The sequence below is a fragment of the Bubalus kerabau genome, chromosome 7 (genome assembly GCF_029407905.1).
Source record: "Bubalus kerabau isolate K-KA32 ecotype Philippines breed swamp buffalo chromosome 7, PCC_UOA_SB_1v2, whole genome shotgun sequence".
Lineage (NCBI taxonomy): Eukaryota > Metazoa > Chordata > Mammalia > Artiodactyla > Bovidae > Bubalus > Bubalus kerabau.
The window spans coordinates 48,344,599-48,366,092 of NC_073630.1; the positions used below are offsets into that span (position 1 = coordinate 48,344,599).

The following is a 21,494-nucleotide window of genomic DNA, read 5'->3' on the forward strand; positions in this document are numbered from 1 at the left end:
TACTTTGCTAATTGTGTTCAGGACAGCTTTGAGTCTAGGGCTAGTTCTGGAGATTGTTCTCTGCCTGATCTTTTCTGGTGGTCTTTTCCTAGCCTCATGTAGTTTTCTCACATTCAGTGCTTGTGTCCCCACAAATTCACATGTTGAAACCCTAACCTCCAATGTGATGGCATTTAGAGGGGGTCTTCAGGAGGTAATTAGGTTTAGATGAGATCATGAGGGTGGGGCCCTTATGATGGGATTAATGCCCTTACAAAAGGAGGACGATCCTGGGCATCTCAATCTCTCCTAGGCACTAAGGAAGGCCATGTGACAGTATAAACAGGAAGAGAGCCCTCACCAAGAACCCAATCAGACACGTTGATCTCAAACTTCCAACTTCCAGAATTGTAAGGAATAAATGTGTGTGTTTTTTACTTTACAATATTATGTTAATTTCAGGTGTACAACATATCTATTCAATATTTTTATAGATTATACGCTACTTAAAGTTATTTCAAATTAATGGCTATAGAAAAATAAGTGTTTTTTAAGCCACCCGGTCTATGGAATTTGTTGCAGCAGTTGAGCTGACTAAGACACACGTACTGAGTCCCAAGCTGACTTCTTAAGAGAAACTCTTAGCAGATCTTTCGAGTTCTCTCCACATGGCTCTTCACTCTCTAGCCTGACCCACAAATTCCAGCCACCTAGACCTCCTTGGGGGTCAGAGACCACTCTGTTTAGGTGCTCCTTCCTGGGCTGCAGCTGAGAAATTCTCTCTAGGCAGTATGCTCGGACAATCTTAGGGTTCACCTTGCTTGTTTTCCTTCTGTTGTCTGTTCAGTGACTGAAAACTGATGTTTTACATACTTTTTCTTGTTTTCTGATTTCATTGCATACAGAGGAGGCTAAATCCAGACCCTGTTGTTTCATCATGGCCAGGAGCACAAGCCTTACAGTATGTTAGTAAACTAAGTTTATACTGTAGATTCAGTGTTCCAGTATCTAGTAGGGAAAGTCTTCCCTCATTTTTCTTTTTATTTCAAAACTTTCTTGGCCATATGGATCCTTTCTCTTTCACAGGAATTGTATAGCTAGGTTACCCAATTCCCTTAGAAAATCCTATTCGATTTTGGATTGATATTGAATTAAATTTATATTCAGTATAATAATATGAGATATAACTGATACCTTTATGCTTGCATATACCTTGCCCTTGGGTGGGAAAAATTAATATCATAAAATACTACTTCTCAGCTGCTGGATGCTTGTTGATAGCCTGGAAAGGGAGGACACATGATACAATTGGACTGGGCATTTGAAGACCCAATGGAGAACACTCTGGCCAATGCAAGGTTAATAAGCTGGAAGGCAGTGGAATTCTACTGGATGAAAATGTTTATAATAGCCAGGACATGGAAGCAACCTAGATGTCCATCAGCAGACGAATGGATAAGAAAGCTGTGGTACATATACACAATGGAGTATTACTCAGCCTTTAAAAAGAATACCTTTGAATCAGTTCTAATGAGGTGGATGAAACTGGAGCCTATTATACAGAGTGAAGTAAGCCAGAAAGAAAAATACTAATACAGTATACTAATGCATATATATGGAATTTAGAAAGATGGTAATGATAACCCTGTATGAGAGACAGCAAAAGAGACACATATGTATAGAACAGTCTTTTGGACTCTGTGGGAGAGGGAGAGGGGGGGATGATTTGGGAGAATGGCATTGAAACATGTATAATATCATATATGAAACGAATCACCAGTCCAGGTTTGATGCATGATACAGGATGCTTGGGGCTGGTGCACTGGGTGACCCAGAGGGATGGTACAGGCAGGGAGGTGGGTGGGGCGTTCAGGATGGGGATCACGTGTATACCCGTGGCAGATTCATGTTGATGTATGGCAAAACCAATACAATATTGTAAAGTAATTAGCCTCCAATTAAAATAAATAAATTTATATTTAATAAAATAAAATAAGAATTTAAAAAAAACATTGAAATTCTAAAGTGTAAGGAGACAGAGTGATCTCTGAGATAGTTTTCTTTTTAATGAGAAAACAACATGGAGAGAAGCATATATAGTGTATATATATATATATGTTTAGGAGATAGGAGATACAAATACACATAATACACACACACATATATATATATACACACACACACACACACGTGCATAAATCCATAACTACTTAAATTTAAAAATACAAAGTTAATTAATTATAAAACCATTTTTAAATGACTTCCTGTGGGGAAGTAGTGGACAAGCAAAGAGTAACATACCATGCTTTTAGAGCTGACTTTAAAACTGTATGTTTTACACAATTGTACGTCAAACTTAAATTTTTAAAAAGCAATCTCTAAACACTGAAAGCAAAATAAAACAAATGAACCCAACCCAACCAGAATCAGGTTGGTGGCACAGCTACCCAAAGAGAACCAATTTAAAGTGACTTTTAAAGCACGCTAGTTTGATAGCCCATCCCTAGTGGGATATGCCCCACAGACAAAAAAAAGAATTGCAAAAAAAATCTTAGGCTGCTCTGAGAAATCCCACATTTTTGTGGCAGTATAGAGACCATTATTTTTAGACTGAAGTGTATGCAGAGTGGCCTGAAGAAAACGGGCAATTCTGCTGGGATTAACAACTGAAATTTTTTGTTGTAGAAAGGATTTCAATGAATTTAGTAATAACATTGTAGTCTTTAATTTGAATTGAACCTGTTAGTATAAATTCATGACATATAATCTTACCAACAAATGCCATTTTCTTCTCCATCCACTGACAAAGTCCAGAAAAACTGATTAAGCCTTTAACATCAAGTGCCCAGATGGTGGTCCCAAATTCAGTTTCACCTAGAAGGCCAAAGGGCCCCTTGGATTACAGCCTTGACAGATCTAGGGTAGGAAACACACCACCTGCCTGGAATAACTGAGCTTCTTGCTCTCTGGTGTGACTTTAGAGTCCCAGGGCTATGTCCAAAGGCCTCCAAGCCAACTTGAAGAGACTCCCACAGTCCACTGAAACATAAGTAATATCTTTAACAGATTGATGTATCCAATATGATTATGCCCACCAGTTCATAACAGAGCAAACAAAAACAAAACTTAGTGGTCACTTTCAGAGGATTCTAGGAAGTCAGCTCATCCAAAATCAATAATTTATCTTGTAGTTTTTTGTATAACATGTATGTCAAGGTACCTAAGTAGTGAAAACACTTTCGTAGAAGAAACTTTGAAAGCTGCTTCTGTTAACAATACAGAAAGAGTGATGGAGTCAAAACATTACCACTGTGCAAATTCTAACAAATCCATTGATAGAGGAGTGCTGAACAACAAAGGGACAACAAGGCATCCTATGCCATCCTCTGTGAAGAGGATTTCCCAGAAAATTGAACCTGAATCTGATCAAACTTCTAGATCTAACCACCAATAGGCAGAAACTACTGCAGACAAAATAATACATTAAACGACACCACAGAGATACAAATATCAAAGTGCAGGCTAGGAAACGCTACTGGAAAAAACAACCCATTTTCTTCAGTAATTGCAAGAAAAAAGTGTGGAGGAATCTATAGATCCAAAAAAGACTTAAAGACCTTTTACCACCAACTGAAATTTATGACCTTATTTTGATCCTGAGTCTAACAAATAGACTAAATAATCATGAGAAAATTGGGGAAATTTAAACAATGACTCACTCCAGTATTCATTTATAAACAATGACTAGACATTTAATTATCAAGAAATTGTTAATTTTTAAGATGTGATAATGGTATTTCTTTTTAAAAGAAATAAATACTGAAACTCTTATAGATAAAAAATAACAATATTACCCCAAAATAAATATAACAGAATTCCACTTATTATCCTAAAAGGTTTTTTGAGAGGTGGTAAAATTATTTAAAAATATAGATGGAAATATAAATCCCTGAATAGCAAAGAAAACTATAAAGACGATAAATAATGAGAAAGTTGCCTTCAACTGAAAGCCACTGTAATAAAAATCACTGTAATACAACCAGCACAATATTGGCGTAAGAGTAGACAAATCAGTGGAACAGAAGAATGGATTCAAAAATAGATCTCAGTATATATCATAATTTAATATGTGACAAAGGTAGTATTTCAATTCTTTGGGAAAGAATGGTTTATTTAATAAATAGTGCTGGCATAACTGGCTATTCATCTAGAACAAAATGAACTTGTATCCCAATTTCACAACAAATCCAAAAATAAATTCCAAGTGGATTAAAAACTTAAAGGTAAACAATAAATCTTAGAAGAACATTTAGGTGGCTACATGGAAATCAAAGGGATAGAAAACACCTCTTAACTAAAACCAGAAACGGGAAGTATAAAAGATAGACATATTTGATTACCTAAAAATGGAAAACTTTTATATAGCAAAAGATACCATAAATGAAGTCAAGATTAAAAATAGGCATTTAGAAAAATACATATAATGCAGGAGGCTTCCCAGGTGGCTCAGCAGGAAGAATCCACCTGTCAATGCAGGAGCCGCAGGAGTCATGAGTTCGATCCCTGGGTAGGGGAGATCCCCTGGAGGATGAAATGGCAACCCACTCCAGTATTCCTGCTGGGATAATCCCATGGACAGAGGAGCCTAGTGGGTTACAGTCTGTGGGGTTGCAAAGAGTCAGACACGACTGAGCAACTGAGCACGCAAACTCAACAGCAGTCAGGAAACTGCAAATTAAAATAATAATGAGACATTACATCCATCAGACTGGCAAAAATTTAAAAGAATAATATTATCTATTGCAGCCTCATGCATTACTTGTGAAAATGTGAATTGTTAACTGCCTTTTGGAAAAACAAATCTAATAGCATCTATTAAAGAATCCACATACATTTTCACCCAATGATTGTACTACTGGGAATGTGGCCAGTAGAAATAAAAGAACCAGTATGGAAGGCTATATATAACTTGTTTATTGCAGAATTATAGTAGCAAAAATCTAAAAGCAAAGTGAATATGCATCCATAAGGAAATGGTTGAATAGATTGTGCATGTATCTGCATCATAAAATACTATGCTGCTACTAAGAGGAAGGAATTAGAACTACTGCCCACAAATCAGAAGGATTTCTTCTTGATGTTGAGTGATCATGAAGGCACAATGCTGGGAACTGTGTATGTTATGGTTCCCATATATAAACTAGTAAATGTTTGTGTGTGTATATTTATGTAAATGTATATATTTATACAAACTTCAGTTCGCTTATGGTTACATGAGCTTTGGAAAAAAGCATGGAATGCTCTGAAAAACAGTGTTAATAAGGTCTATGCTGGGTTGAGGGTAGGGAGATTAGATTTAGGTTGAAGAGGATTAAAGAAAGAAAAAGCTATAGAAAATTTTAAAACTAATATGATGATATTAAGTGTATATATATGTATATATAATTACACACATTAGTATGTATATACATTATTTATACACAAGTTATATACAAGTATAATATGTGTGTCTATATATTAAGAGCAAAAGCTGGAGTTAAATCTATATCAATATATCTGCAGGGATGTCCTTGATATGTTGTTAAATTTTTAAAAGCTAATAATGTGTATGGCATGATTCTGTCTGGTCAAAACAAAGCATATATAAACAAACCACTATAACTGTGGGCTGTATAACTCGTAATACTGAATGAGCCATGAACAAGATGTGAAGGGATAAATGCCAATTGTTAACATTTGTTACCTCAAAGGGGGTTGAGATGGGGATGAAATGATGGTTAACTTTTTCTTTACACATCATCGTACTGGTTTCCTTATTACAATAAAGCCATATTACTTGATAACTTGAGGATCATCAAGCAGAAGGAACAAAGAAAAAATGTAGTCTTTCATTGAGAGAACATATTATCTTTCATTATATATTTAAGTTTTTTTTTCCCCTTGAAGTTTCTTGATAATTGTTGTTTTCTTAATCAGAAATGAGTGTTTCAGGTTTATCAAATATTTGGGGGGTATCTATTGAGACGATCATCTATTTTTTCTCCTCTAATTAAATAATGCTATTTTCTCTTCAATATCTGTACTCTCCCATCTGATATTCAGTTTCATGGCTTCAAACATCATTACATGTGCTGCTGCTGCTGCTAAGTCACTTTAGTTGTGTCCGACTCTGTGTGACCCTAGAGACAGCAGCCACCAGGCTCCCCCATCCCTGGGATTCTCCAGGCAAGAACACTGGAGTGGGTTGCCATTTCCTTCTCCAATGCAGGAAAGTGAAAAGTGAAAGTGAAGTCGCTCAGTCTATCTGACTCTTCTCGACCCCATGTACTGCAGCCTACCAGGCTCCTCCATCCATGGGATTTTCCAGGCAAGAGTACTGGAGTGGGGTGCCATTGCCTTCTCTGTTACATGTGCTAACTATCCCCAAATACACGTCTCCAGCCCAGACTTCTCTTCCAAACTCCAGATCCTGAAAAACTGCCTGTTGATATCTCTTTTCTTATTATTATTTTTAATTTATTTATTTTAATTGGAGGCTAATTACTTTACAACATTGTAGTGGTTTTTGTCATACATTGACATGAATCAGCCATGGGACATCTCCTCTTGAATGTCTAAAGACATCTCAAACTTAACACGCCCAAAATGAAACTCACAAACACCTCCCCCTCCTCCCCCAAATCTCCCCAAACTTATTCTACATGCAGATGTCCCTATATCAGGTGAGGACAACCACAGCTAACTAGTTCTCAGGCCAGAAAAAATGTGTCATTTGTGATGGTTCTCTTTCACATTCTACACTCAAGGCATCAGGAAATTCCACTCATTCTACCTTCAGAATATATTAGAATTAACTGCTTTCATTACCACCAATACTTCCTTCCTGGTTGGAACCACCACGTTCTCTCACCTGCGTTACTGATCTTCCTGTGTCTGTTCCTGACCTTCAACAGGACATGCTGGGGGCGGGTCAAGTCATTTAGAGGTTCATGAGACCATATCACTCCTTTGCTCAAAACTCTGCACTCTCCCTTCCCTGCCTACACACTTCCCCTGACACTACCCCCAATTCATTTAGTTTAAAACCCAAGGTCCATACAAGGGCTACAGGGTCAAGCGCCCTGTGACCTCTCGACCTCATCTGCTACTTTCAGCTCCCTCCAGATTCCTAGAACATTGTAGGTATACAGCTCCCACCCTGGAGCCTTCACACTCCCCATCCCCTCTGTTCTGAATGCCCTTCTCCCAGATAGCTGCTTAGCTAACTCTCTCCTCCCCTCAACAAGCCCTACCTTGACCACTTTATTCAATATCCAACCTCCTGCTCCCTCAAGACATATCCCTCTTGCTCCATCTACTTTTTCATCTTCCATGCATTCATCCTCTTCTCCATACTGAAACGTTTATCTTTTATCGTCTGTCTCACGCCTCTCGAACACAGATCCAAGAGGACAAGAACTTTATTTTGTTTACTGATGTGACAAGATGCCTAGAACACTGCCTGACACATGATAGATGCCTAATATTTGTTGAATGAAAGAATGAATTCATAAATTATATTAGCTCTAAGCATGGAGCTCCCCTCAAACCAGTTCTTTCAATGCTATGATTCCTCTTTTATATGTGTTTTGAGCTGTTATGTTATATAAGGTTTTTAAATTTCTCTTAAATATGACTCTTTTAGGAATCATTCCAAATTTCTGGCTCATTATTGAAGAATTTTTTTTCATTGTTTCCCCATACTATTGTAGATTTATTTCCTTTTAAAGTAACATTATGATGATTTCATAGAATTTGGTGAGGAAGGAAAGGCAGATATTTGTGCTCCCTCCTCCCATTCTCGACCTCAGAGGATTAGGAGTTTGTTAGTTTGCGTCAAACTCTCTGAGTCTGATTGAATCTGATGAACTGAAATTACTGGACTGCAGGCCCTAGTGACCCCATCAATACAAAGTAGCCTTATGAAGCCTGGCTAGGCCACCAGCTGCTCTTCCTCTAAGATCTCCAGCTCTAGCCTTTCAAAAGTAACACTGCTCTCATTAACCAAGATATTATAATTATTTTTTTTTCAATTCACAGAGGAAATAAATTGCATAAAAGCTAAATAAGAAAAATCAGGTTCTAATGTCTGACACCACTTTTTCTTCTTACTGATCGGCTCAATCTTAAAATCAAAGATATCCACCCACATCCTTAGGGAACTCATTGAAAATCTTATGCAGCTGAAAAATTTCTAATCTCCTTTTGCATGGCTCTACTAGTCAATTAAAGACTTTTCAAAATGTAAAATATGCATTTTTATGTCTATTTTCAAAGTCACTAAAGACCAGATTTTGACCATTGATTTATATGCTGAATATGCCTACCCTATGAAAAGAAATTTGGTTAATTTGGGAGTTCTAGGAGTGTGCAAAACTATTTTTAATCTAACTTTCCTACCAGCATAGCATTTAAAAACCACATAAAAATGTGCTTTTTAGTCCCTCATTTAAAAAAATTTTATGTTTTCAACGCTCTAGGTATTTTTCAGTTCAGCTCATTTGCTCAGTCATGTTCAACTCTTTGCGACCCATCGACTGCAGCACACCAGGCTTCCCTGTCCATCACCAACTCCCGGAGCTTGCTCAAACTCATGTCCATCATATCAGTGATGCCATCAAGCCATCTTATCCTCTGTCATCCCCTTCTCCTCCTGCCTTCAATCTTTCCCAGCATCAGGGTCTTTTCCAAAGAGTCAGTTCTTTGTATCAGGTGGCCAAAGTATTGGAGCTTCAGCTTCAACATCAGTCCTTCCAATGAATATTTAGAACTGATTTCCTTTAGGATGGAGTGGTTGGATCTCCTTGCAGTCCAAGAGACTCTCAAGAGTCTTCTCCAACACCACCGTTCAAAACCATTAATTCTTCTGCGCTCATATTTCTTTATAGACCAAGTCTCACATCCATACATGACTACTGGAAAAACCATAGCTTTGACTTTGTGGACCTTTGTTGGCAAAGTAATGTCTCTGCTTTTTAATATGCTGTCTAGGTTGGTCATAACTTTTCTTCCAAGTGAGAGAGTCATTTCCTAGGCAGGTTGGTAAGGAGTCTAGGGGTCCCCAAGGAGAGAGGGTTCTGGAATTCTCAAGGAGGAAGAAAGGACAAACTTTTTTTTCTTTCTCTACATTCCTTAGGATTATATAACAATAATGTATCCTGCCTGAGGACAGTCTCTGGATTAAGGACTGTCTTTGGATTAAACCTTCTGGCTAATTCTGTTATCTTAAAATGTAAATTATGGGAATAGGTCTGATGAGGTCTTTACAACCTCCAGACATTCTTTGGATTCATTGGAGAGTATATAACTTCATTGTTAACACTAGCAAGCGGTTACTCTTTCTGCCCTCTTCTGATGCCTATGTCAGAAGCTTTCTCTATCTCCTTTATACTTTAATAAAACTTTATTACACAAAAGCTCTGAGCAATCAAGCCTCGTCTCTGGCCCCGGATTGAATTCTTCTCCTCCAGGGACCAAGAATCCCGGTGTATTCATGTGATTCAAAAACAACCTTTCACAAGGAACAACCGTCTTTTAATTTCATGACTGCAGCCACCATCTGCAGTGATTTTGGAGCCCCCAAAATAAAGTCTCTCACTGTTTCTATTTTTTCCCCACCTATTTGCCCTGAAGTTATGGGACTGGATGCCATGATCTTAGTTTTCTGAATATTGAGTTTTAAGCCAACTTTTTCACTCTCCTCTTTCACTTTCATCAAAAGGCCCTTTAGTTCTTCACTTTCTGCAATAAGGGTGGTGTCATCTGCGTATCTGAGGTTATTGATATTTCTCCCGGCAATATTGAATCCTCTTGTGCTTCATCCAGTCTGGCATTTTGCATGACGTACTCCACATATAAGTTAAATAAACAGGGTGACAATATACAGCCTTGAAGTACTCCTTTCCCAATTTGGAATCAGTCTGTTGTTCCATATCCAGTTCTAACTGTTACTTCTTGACCTGTATATAGATTTTTCAGGAGGCAGGTCAGGTGGTCTGGTATTTCCATCTCTTGAAGAATTTTCCAGTTTGTTGTGGTCCACAAAGTCAAAGGCTTTGGCGTAGTCAATAAAACAGAAGTAGATATTTTTTCTGGAACTCTTGGTTCAGTTTTTTTAGTTTTATGTAATTTGATGGCCATGAAATTAAAAGACGCTTACTCCTTGGAAGGAAAGTTATGACCAACCTAGATAGCATATTCAAAAGCAGAGACATTACTTTGCCAACAAAGGTCCGTCTAGTCAAGGCTATGGTTTTTCCTGTGGTCATGTATGGATGTGAGAATTGGACTGTGAAGCTGAGTGCCGAAGAATTGATGCTTTTGAACTGTGGTATTGGAGAAGACTCTTGAGAATCCCCTGGACTGCAAGGAGATCCAACCAGTCCATTCTAAAGGAGATCAACCCTGGGCATTCTTTGAAAGGAATGATGCTAAAGCTGAAACTCCAGTACTTTGGCCACCTCATGCGAAGAGTTGACTCATTGGAAAAGACTCTGATGCTGGGAGGGATTGGGGGTAGGAGGAAAAGGGGACGATGGAGGATGAGATGGCTAGATGGCATCACTGACTCGATGGACGTGAGTTTGAGTGAATTCCGGGAATTGGTGATGGACAAGGAGGCCTGGTGTGCTGCAATTCATGGGGTCACAAAGAATCGGACACGACTGAGAGACTGAACTGAACTGAACTGATGACTATGTTAGATTTGGAGGAAAAGTGTTCACTGTGAACCCATTTTTTCCAAGACTAAATATGAATTAACATAGATAAATAATCACAAAACTGTAATGGAAATTATCTACTTATTTGTTTAACAGAGCCACAAGACATGCAGAATTTTAGTTACCTGACCTAGGGTGGAACCCGTGGCCCCTGCAGTGGAAGTGAGCAGGACCACGCTCTTTCATCTTCCATGCATTCATCCTGTTCTTCATACTGCCAGGGAAGTAATTAAAAATTACTATTTTTAGAAATGTGACTTGCCCTTTGACTACTAATTTCAGCCAAGATTGAGAAGAGAGCTTGAGCTGTCAGCCAAATCAGCGCCCCACCTGTCAACATCCCAACTGTCAACTGGATAGACCAGTTTTTTTTTTCAATTAATTATTTTATTTTAATTGGAGGCTAATTACTTTACAATATTGTGGTGGTTTTTGCCATACATCAACATGAATCATCTATGGGTGAACATGTGGATAAACCAGTTTTCTGAGATCTTTCTGTTCAATAGATCTATGTCCTTGGCCTCCTGTTAATAGTTTTATCCTTTTCCCCTACTTTCTCCAAGGTACACCAATTAAGAATTCTGGCTTGTAAACCATTGGTATAAATGGTTTCTATTATCTTGAGAAAACCTATGGGAATGGAGCCCCTCATCTTATTTTGGAGTTTATTCCAATATTCTAGCCCCCTGATAGTAAAAAAGTTCTTTCCTGTGCTCATCTAGAATGTTTTCCTTTACTGTCAACTCATTTTCTCTTAATTAAAATTATTGGCCATGGAAAATCATTGCTCATCATCCTCTGTATTATCCTAAGAGACAATGCACAAGATCTTTTTGCCCTATTCTAATTGTTACTTGTGAAAAAATGGAAGCTTACTTTTCATTTCTCATCATTTTTGGATGCTGTTCAGCAATTGCATGTGATTACTGAAATGTGGCCAAAATGGGACCCCATTTACCAGATCTTTGTAGAGATGGTAGATTTTGAAAGATTGAAACAATAGGAGAAATTAAACAGGAAATGACAGATTTAACTGTCTAAAAATTTTCAATTTCAATTCCATGAAAATTAATAAAGTTGGCTAGGAAAGTATTTGCATCACATTAAAATAGTAAGAAAAAATTCATGTCTATACAATATGAAGAATTTACTTTTACGAAAAATCTGCTTATATATAAGATCCAATTTTTAATTAATAAGTGTGTTCATTTAAAAATATTTTGGTTATTTTCATTTAAAACCATCTTTTTGAGTAACATCAAGCAAGACTCCGGTAGATACATGAATCATGAATAGACAATATTCTTATTAGCCAACAGTCACTTTTCCTCAAAAGCTAGTTGACATGTCATATCTTGGCAGTCTTCAAGAAGCTTCAAAAGAAAGCAAGCTCTTCTTCAAACCTGTGATCCTATATTCTGTGACACACTCTACTGCATATGTTGTAATAGTCACAATATTATTCTGCAATTATTTATAAGACTGTCTTCTTCCTGGAAATCTTCATAAGATGTCAGAGAAGGGACAATGTTTTGCTTCATTATCTTTTCATTGTCTAACATGCTGTATACTACATGCAGTAGGTGCTTCAGAATTGCTTATAGAATGAATTAATTCACGTTAACATAAATGTAAATAGTAATTATAGAATTACAGAAAGGTCTTCCTTCTCAAGCTCTTAATCAAAGGTCTACATATATAATGCAATATTATTTTTTCAAAAAGACTTTAATGTGTTGGTGGACATATGTTCTTTTTATCTAGGAATTTAAAAATATGAATATTATTAAAAGAAATGAAAAGGTAAGAGTGCTCCTGGAAATAATTTATCCAAGTATTACAATGACAGTCAGTTTACAGGGTTCTTAAAAATGTAATGCACTCATTCTGAAGTCCATCTAGAGAAATAGAGGTAAGAGAAGAGCCAGATAAAAAGAAATAATGAAGGGAAATGGCATATCAAATATTTAAATGTTTCACTAAATTACACTAATTAACATGCTATGGACTGTTATGGAAACAGAAAGATTCTATTAAATAAATAGACTGAGAAATTCTGGGGTTATCAGAAGAATGTATAAAATTATTTTATAATAAAGTTAGCCTTTGAAGAGTAGTGGTGGAAAGGTGATCTCTCCAATAATGTATGTTATGAGAAATGGAAAGACATTTGGCAAAGGTCATCTGAATCTCTACCTCATTTCTTTCACCAAAGAAAATTCAATGGCTTAAACGTTTAATCCAATACAATGACAACAATAACAAAAACCCCAGAAGAACCTGAGAATAAATTTTTAAAAAGTTGGAATGAGGAAGGCTATACTAAGCATGACATGATATTATGAAACCACAAAAGGTTAGACTGATTGTTTAAATTTTTTAAGTTCTCTAAATCTCCATGCAGCAAAAAAGCATACAAAACAAACAGAAAACTCTCCATAGATTAAAAAAAAGACAGGCAAGGAACAGAAAGAATAATGTTTGTAATACATGAATTACTAATCTATTCAATAGGCAAAGAGTTCATACCAATCTATATAGAAATGATTAATATTCCAATAAAAAGATGGGCAAAGGATAGGAACACAAAATTCATAGGAGGATAGTAAATGGCTAATAAATCTATAAAAAGGTAATAAAATAGTATCAAAGTAAAACAATGAAATTCCATTTTTTTACCTATTGGATTAATAATTTAAAACAATCTATGACATACACTTTTGGCTACAGAGAGAGGAGATAAATACTTCCCCCAAAATTGGCGGAGGGTGAGAAGATGCATAAATTATTTAAAATATTTGAGAGGGAAATTTGGCAACATTATAATATTTAAATTAGAACAAACAAACAAAAATATGTTTAAGGGCTTTTGTGGTAGCGTTGTTTGAAACAATAAATGCTAGATGCAACCTGAATGTCCATCAATAAGGAATTCCATTATCACAGAGCAATACAATGGATCTCTATGCATTCTATGCATATAATGGATCTCTACATTCTCAAAGAGAATATACTAGAATAGAATATGAAAAGGTGTGTCTTATGTCATTAATCAGAAAAAAAAGCAAGTTGAGGACAATTAGAATAGGATCCTATTTGTTTTTTAAAGAATATTTATAGCATGCATACTTTTCACATGTTTATATAAAAACTATCTGAAAAGACATACAGTTTATTAATGGTGGCTACTTCTGGAAATGGGATTGAGAGGTGATAGTTATGAGAAACTTTTTTTTAAACTTTCTTTTACTTTTTATGAATATGAAGTATTATATGTTTGTAATTAAATTTTAAAACATTGTAAAATAATGCTCACTTTTTTATATAGCAGGCATTAAAGGCAAAACCCTTGGACAAACAATTAGGCAACAGGCGCTGAGCCACTGAATGGGACAAGCCTTTGGGCATAAAATCTAACAGGATATCAAAAAACCCAGAAATCAAGATGAGTGAGATTTTAATGCAGTATTTTAAAAATATATCTTATTGAACTATAGTTTATTTACAGTATTGTGTCTTTTTAGATGTATAGCAAAATGATTCAGTTATAAATACATATTTTTACTAACTCTTTTCCATTATAGGTTATTATAAGATACTGAATATAGTTCCCTGCTCATATAGTAAATCCCTGTTTCAATCTATTTTATACATTACGATGTTTATCTGTTGATCCCATACTCCTAAGTTATCCTTCTTCCCACCTCTTTCCCCTCTGATAACCATAAATTTTTTTTTTGTCTGTGAGTCTGTTTGTAAATAAGTTAGTTTATATTATTTTTTAGATTTCATATATAGGATATCATATAATGTTTGTGTTTCCCTATCTGACTTCTTTCAGTATAATAATCTCTAGGTCCATCCATCTTGCAGCAAATGACATTTCATTCTCTTTTATGTCCAAGTAATATCTATGGGGTCACACAGAGTTGGACACGACTGAAGAGACTTAGCAGCAGCAGCAGCAGCAATATTCTATTATATGTATACCACATATACCACATCTTCTTTGTCCATTCATCTGGTGATGGACACTTAGATTGCTTTCATGTTTTGGCTATTGTAATTAGTGCTGCTATGAACATTGGGCTGTATGAATCTTTTGAATTACAGTTTTTGTCTTTTCTAGTTATATGTCCAGGAGTTGGATTGCTGGATCATATGGTAACACTAGTTTTAAGTGTTTTAAGGAACCTCCATACTGTTTTCCATAGTGGTTGGACTAATTTATATTCCCACCAACTGTGTAGAAGGGTTTTTTCGCCACATCCTCTAATTAATGCACTATTTTAATAAATCAAAGTTAATGTAAAAAAGTCTATTATGAGTGAAATAACAAAAAATTAAATGAAGTCCTGCAATCGCATGACTCACTTCACTTACCGCCCCCAATCCTGGTCCTCTTGCAGTCTGTCTTTTTTAAAAATGTTATTGTTATTTATTATTGATTTTTTAAAGAAAAACTTTTTACTTTGAAATAATTATGCATTCACAGGAAATTTCAAAGATAGAATCTGTGTGTTCTTTACTTAGTTTCCTACAATGCTTATATCTTACATTACCATCAGTCAGTCAGTTCAGTCGCTCAGTCGTGTCTGACCCTTCGCGACCACGTGAATCACAGCACGATAGGCCTCCCTGTCCATCACCAACTCCCAGAGTTCACTCAGACTCACGTCCATCGAGTCAGTGATGTCATCCAGCCATCTCATCCTCTGTCGTCCCCTTCTCCTCCTGCCCCCAATCCCTCCCAGGATCAGGGTCTTTTCCAATGAGTCAACTCTTCGCAAGAGGTGGCCAAAGTACTGGAGTTTCAGCTTTAGCATCAGTCCTTCCAATGAACACCCAGGACTGATCTCCTTTAGAATGGACTGGTTGGATCTCCTTGCAGTCCAAGGGACTCCAAGGGTCTTCTCCAACACCACAGTTCAAAGGCATCAATTCTTCAGCGCTCAGCTTTCTTCACAGTCCAACTCTCACATCCATACATGACCACTGGAAAAACCATAGCCCTTACTAGACGGACCTTTGTTGGCAAAGTAATGTCTCTGCTTTGAATATGCTATCTAGGTTGGTCATAACTTTCCTTCCAAGGAGTAAGCATCTTTTAATTTCATGGCTGCAATCACCATCTGCAGTGATTTTGGAGCCCCAAAATATAAAGCCTGACACTGTTTCCACTGTTTCCCCATCTATTTCCCATGAAGTGATGGGACCAGATGCCATAATCTTCGTTTTCTGAATGTTGAGATTTAAGCCAATTTTTTCACTCTCCTCTTTCACTTTCATCAAGAGGCTTTTCAGTTCCTCTTCACTTTCTGCCATAAGGGTGGTGTCATCTGCATATCTGAGGTTATTGATATTTCTCCCGGCAATCTTGATTCCAGCTTGTGCTTCTTCCAGCCCAGCGTTTCTCATGATGTACTCTGCATATAAGTTAAATAAGCAGGGTGACAATATACAGCCTTGGCGTACTCCTTTTCCTATTTGGAACCAGTCTGTTGAAACCAAGAATTTGAATTTGGTACAATGAATGCATGTTTTTCTGTGTCATTTTGTAGCTGGTGTAGACAGATGTAACCACCACTACAACTGAAATACAAAATGATTCCATCCCTTGAAAGATTTCTCTCCTGCTGTCCTTTACAGTCATGCTTATCCCTTCTCCTCCCCCATCCTTAATTTTTAGCCAAAACTAATCGGATTCCCATATCTGTAACTTTGCTATTTTAAGAATAGTATATAAACAGAATCATACAATATGTGACCTTTTGAGATTAGCTTTTTAATTCAGCATAATGACCTTTTAAAATTCATCTGAATTGTCACATGCATCAGTAGTTTGTTTTCTTTGTGGAGTAGCATTCCATAGTATGGATGTTACCATGCCATTGTTCAAACATTCATCTGTTGAGGGAAGTTGCAGTTGTTTCCAGTTTGGGTCTTTTACAACTGCTATGAAAAATCATGTATTGGCTTTTGTGCAGATGTTTTCATTTACTGCTGTGTTATATTGGAAGTGTATGTTAGTTGTCTAAGAAACTGACAAACTGTTTCTTTGGTACAGACTGCTGTACTGTACCATTTTATATCTCCACCAGCAAGTGATCCAGTTTCTCTGCTTCCTCCCTAGCATTCGGTGTATGTAATGGGCTGAATTCGGAGAAGGCGATGGCACCCCACTCCAGTACTCTTGCCTGGAAAATCCCATGGACGGAGGAGCCTGGTAGGCTGCAGTCCATGGGGTCACTAAGAGTCGGACAGAACTGAGCGACTTCACTTTCAGTTTTCACTTTCATGCATTGTTGAAGGAAATGGCAACCCACTCCAGTGTTCTTGCCTAGAGAATCCCAGGGACAGAGGAGCCTGGTGGGCTTCCATCTATGCGGTCGCACAGAGTTGGACATGACTGATGCGACTTGGCAGCATGGGCTGAATTATGTCTTTCTTATACGTTGAAGCTCTAACCCCCAGTATATCAGAATGTGATTATATTTGAAGATAGTGTCTTTAAAGAGGTTAAATGAGGTCATTGGTGTGGACTGTAATCCAATATGACTGGTGTCCTTATGAGAAGACATTAGGACTAACCACACACAGAGAAAAGACCATGTGAAAACACAGGGAGAATTCAGCCATCTATAAGTCAACGAAAGAGGCTTCAGAATGAAATCAACCCTGCTGACGCTTTGCTCTTAAACTTCTAGCCTCCAGAATTGTGAGAAATAAATTGCTGCTGTCTTCAACCATCCAGTCTGTGGTATTTTTGATGGCAGTTTTAGTAAACTAATGCAGTATTGTCACAATTTTTTATTTTAACTGTCTGACAGGTGTGCAGTGACATCTCATTGTACCATTAATTTGCATTTTCCTAATGGCTAATGATGTTGAACATCTGCTCATGTGCTTACTTGCCACTTGTATATCCTTTTTGGTAAAATGTCTCTTCATGCCTTTTGCCTGCTTTCTAATTGGATTGCTTGTTTTCATAATGTTGACTTTTAAGTGGTCTTTGGATATTCTACAAATGAGACCTTTATCAAATACATGATTTGCAAATATTTTCTCCCAGTCCAGAGCTTGCCTTTTCATCCTCTTAATAGGGTCTTTCACAGAGCGAAGTTTTAATTTTGATGAAGTTCAATTTATCCATATTTTTCTTTTATGGGTTGTGCTTTGGGTGTTATGTCTAAGAAATCTTCATTAAGTCCAAGGTCCTAAAGACTTTCTCCTGTATTATCTTTTAAAAATTTTATAGCTTTACATTTTACAGTTAACTCTATGATCCATTTTGAGCTAATTTTTTTTATGAGGTGTGAGGTTCTGGTCAAGTTTCATATTTATCTTTGAGGGTTTTGTTTTTTTTGATTATGGATAGCTAATTGTTCCAGCATAATTGATTAAAAAGACTATCTTTCTGCTATTGGATTGCATTTCACCTCTGTAAAAAATTACTCGCCTGTACTTATGTGGGGCTATTTTTGGGTTCTCTATATTCATTCTTTCACTGATCTATATGTCTGTCCCTCTGCCAAAACCACACAACCTTGATTACTGTAGCTCTATAATAAGTCTTGAAATTGGATAGAGTGATTTCTCTCATTTTATTCTTTTTCAGATGGTTTTAGCTATTTAACTTTCTTTACCTTTATATATAAATTTTAGAATTATCTTGTGTATCTACAAGAATGATTGTTAGGAATTGCATAAAAGCTGTATATCAGTTTAGACAGAACTGATATCTTTGGTACACTGAATCTTCCAATCGATGTATATGGAGACTCTGTTTACTTAACTTGTCTTTGATTTCTTTCATCAGAATTTTGTAGTTATCAGTAGACAGATCTTGTACATGTTTTGCTACATCACACCTAAGTGTTTCACTTTTGGGGTGCAATTGTTGTATTTTAAATTTTGGTTTCCACATGTTTGTTGCTAGACTATACACAATTACTAGTATCTCTGCTGCTGCTGCTGCTGCTAAGTCGCTTCAGTCATGTCCAACTCTGTGTGACCCCATAGACAGCAGCTCACCAGGTTCCCCCGTCTCTGCGATTCTCCAGGCAAGAATTCTGGAGTGGGTTGCCATTTCCTCCTCCAATGCATCAAAGTGAAAAGTGAAAGTGAAGTCGCTCAGTCCTGTCAGACTCTTCGTGACCCCATGGACTGCAGCCTACCAGGCTCCTCTGTCCATGGGATTTTCCAGGCAAGAGTACTGGAGTGGGGTGCCATTGCCTTCTCACTACTAGCATGTAATTCATTTTGGTATGCTGATCTTGTATCCTTCAACTTTGCTAACATTGCTTATTAATTCTAGGAGTTTTTGTCGAATTCTTGTGATTTTTTTTTTGTAGATCATCACAGGATTTGCAAATAATAGCAGTTTTATTTCTTCCTGTCCAACTGTTCCTTTCCCCCCATTACAGAGTCTAAAATATCCAGCGCTATGTCAAATAGTGTTATCTTTTTCCTCATCTTTTGGGGGAAAACATTTAGTATTTCATTACTAAGTGTGATGCTAGCTGAAGTTTTTTGTAGATATTCTTTATCCAATGGAGGAAGTTCTCCTATATACTCAATTTCAGGAGAGTTTTTATCATGAATGAGTTTTCAATTATGTTGAAAGTTTTTTCAGCATCACTTTTCTCTTTTAGCCACTTAATAGCTCCACTTGTTCATCATGTGCAATCCTTCTTACATATATCTGTGTTTTATTTGCTAATATTTATTTTAAAAATTTACATCAATATTCATGAGAGATCTTTGCAGTTTTCTTCTTTTTTTTTTTTTTTTGGTACTGTGGTTGGTTTTGGTTTGAGGATAATACTACCTTCATGGGATGAGTTGGGAAGTGTGCACTCTTTTATATTTTCTGGAATAAATTGTGGGCACCAGTGTTCTCCTTGCCTTGATTTTTTGCATTAGTAATCTTTTTAAATATTGCATTTTAATATTATTTCTCTTGATTACTGAGATTTTGGTGTCACCTTATATTTTGCACTCAGGGAGAGTGACTCACTTCCTCACCCTACTCCAAGCACATGAGCCATAAAAAAGTTACATTTAACCCAACCATCCCACCTGTGAAATGTCATTCTGAGGAAATTATTCAGAAGGGGATAAAAAGTATGTTCACATATATGCTGCACTGTGCTAATTGTGTAAAATTATGAAAATTTTATGAGAGAGTTTAGATTATAGGTAACTTTTTTCTTAACTAAAATATTTTTAATACTTTTATAGTAATGTTTCAAAAGTAAGTGAATTTAGTTTTTTTTTTTTTAAACTTTAGTAATTATTTTACCATTCCAAAATATAGCAGAAATATGACTGGACTTTTGCAACTTAACACAATTGTGTAATAAAAAAGGCACTTTCCCATCTACACCATCCTTGAGGAAATGGCTTCAGTAGCTATAATAAATTCTTATCAATTTCTGGTAACTTTCTTTTGCCTGTAGAAGAAATCAAAATGAATCAAAAAGGGGAATTTTCTCTCCAAAGAATAAATCTCTGGATTCATATACTTTTTCTGCTTTATCTTCTTTATCTCAAATGGTAACATTTCCCCTTCTTGTCTGTTCTGGCCCTACACACAGAATTCAGGGTTATGGTGAGGAAATGGAATGACAACAGGAACCCAAGGGAGTCACTTCCGTCAGCCGTCTGTACAGCCACCTACCTGGTTGAGGCCCTCGTCATCTCTCCCTGGAGATATGGTCACAGCCTCCAATTGGCCTCCCTGCCTCCAGCCTCATTCTCTTCCCATTCATTTTCTATACATCTATTACAGTTTTTAAAAATACACACATTTTCTTATGAGACTTCCCTGTTTAAAGCCTTTTGTAATCCCCTCATGTATAAAGTAAAACACAAGACCCTTCACAGGCCCAGTCACTCCAACCAGTGTACTTCTATCTCCATCCTCATAACACCAAACTCTAGCCGTTGAACTACTCAGAATTTCCTGAAGAAGTCAAGTGTTTTTGTTCACTCATGTAATTTTCCTCTAATTTTAACCTGCATTACTCCTATGACAAAAATGTACCTATTTTTAAAGACAAACTTTAAAAAAGTCACCACTTCAGAAAGCCAATTACTTTCCTCCCTCTCTTGTTTCACAGAAAATGTCTCACTCCCTTTGTCATGTCCCATAGTCCTTTACCCTTTCACCTGTGACCTTATCTTCTTAATCACCAAGTTAGCACATTTTCTGATAAATTTAATTATACTAATGAGGACAATCAGACAAAATACTTTAAATTAAGATGACATAGCACATTTGACAATATATTGTAATTACAACATATTCAAATATTCTTAAATCATGCCCTCCGTAAGCACACTTGATGGTATAATGTTATCTTGATTTTAAGACACTGTTGATTTTAAGATGTTATATGTACTTAGTAATACATTTTTAAAAAGGCTATTAATCTACATCAATCTACATTTTTTAAACAAATTTATCCAGATAATTACATTTTACTTTTTTTGTTTAGTGTTACAGAATCTGAGTGTATGTCTTCAACATAATGAGAGAATCTGAATCACATCTTATCACACACAGTTTGCATGGCATCGTGGGTGTATCATGATCATTTTGTAATCTGTGCTGGTGATAGTGACCTCTTTAGCATCCTTAGGTAAGATCATTAAGTATGAAAGTATATTAAAGATTATCAAAGTTTTGTCATTGTTTCTTAGTTGGTTAAACTCAGAGTCTTGGTTGACATTAATTAAATAATATAT

General features: G+C 36.4%; 1 long non-coding RNA gene across 1 annotated transcript in view; it reads left to right on the forward strand.

Moving 5' to 3' along the window:
- Positions 1-280: 280 nt before the first annotated feature.
- Positions 281-21,494, forward strand: part of LOC129657192 (uncharacterized) — a 42,570-nt gene continuing 21,356 nt past the window's right edge. Inside the window, exons 1-2 of the long non-coding RNA XR_008716596.1 lie at positions 281-389; positions 20,342-21,388. This is a non-coding gene — a long non-coding RNA (uncharacterized LOC129657192). The remainder of the gene's footprint in view (positions 390-20,341; positions 21,389-21,494) is intronic.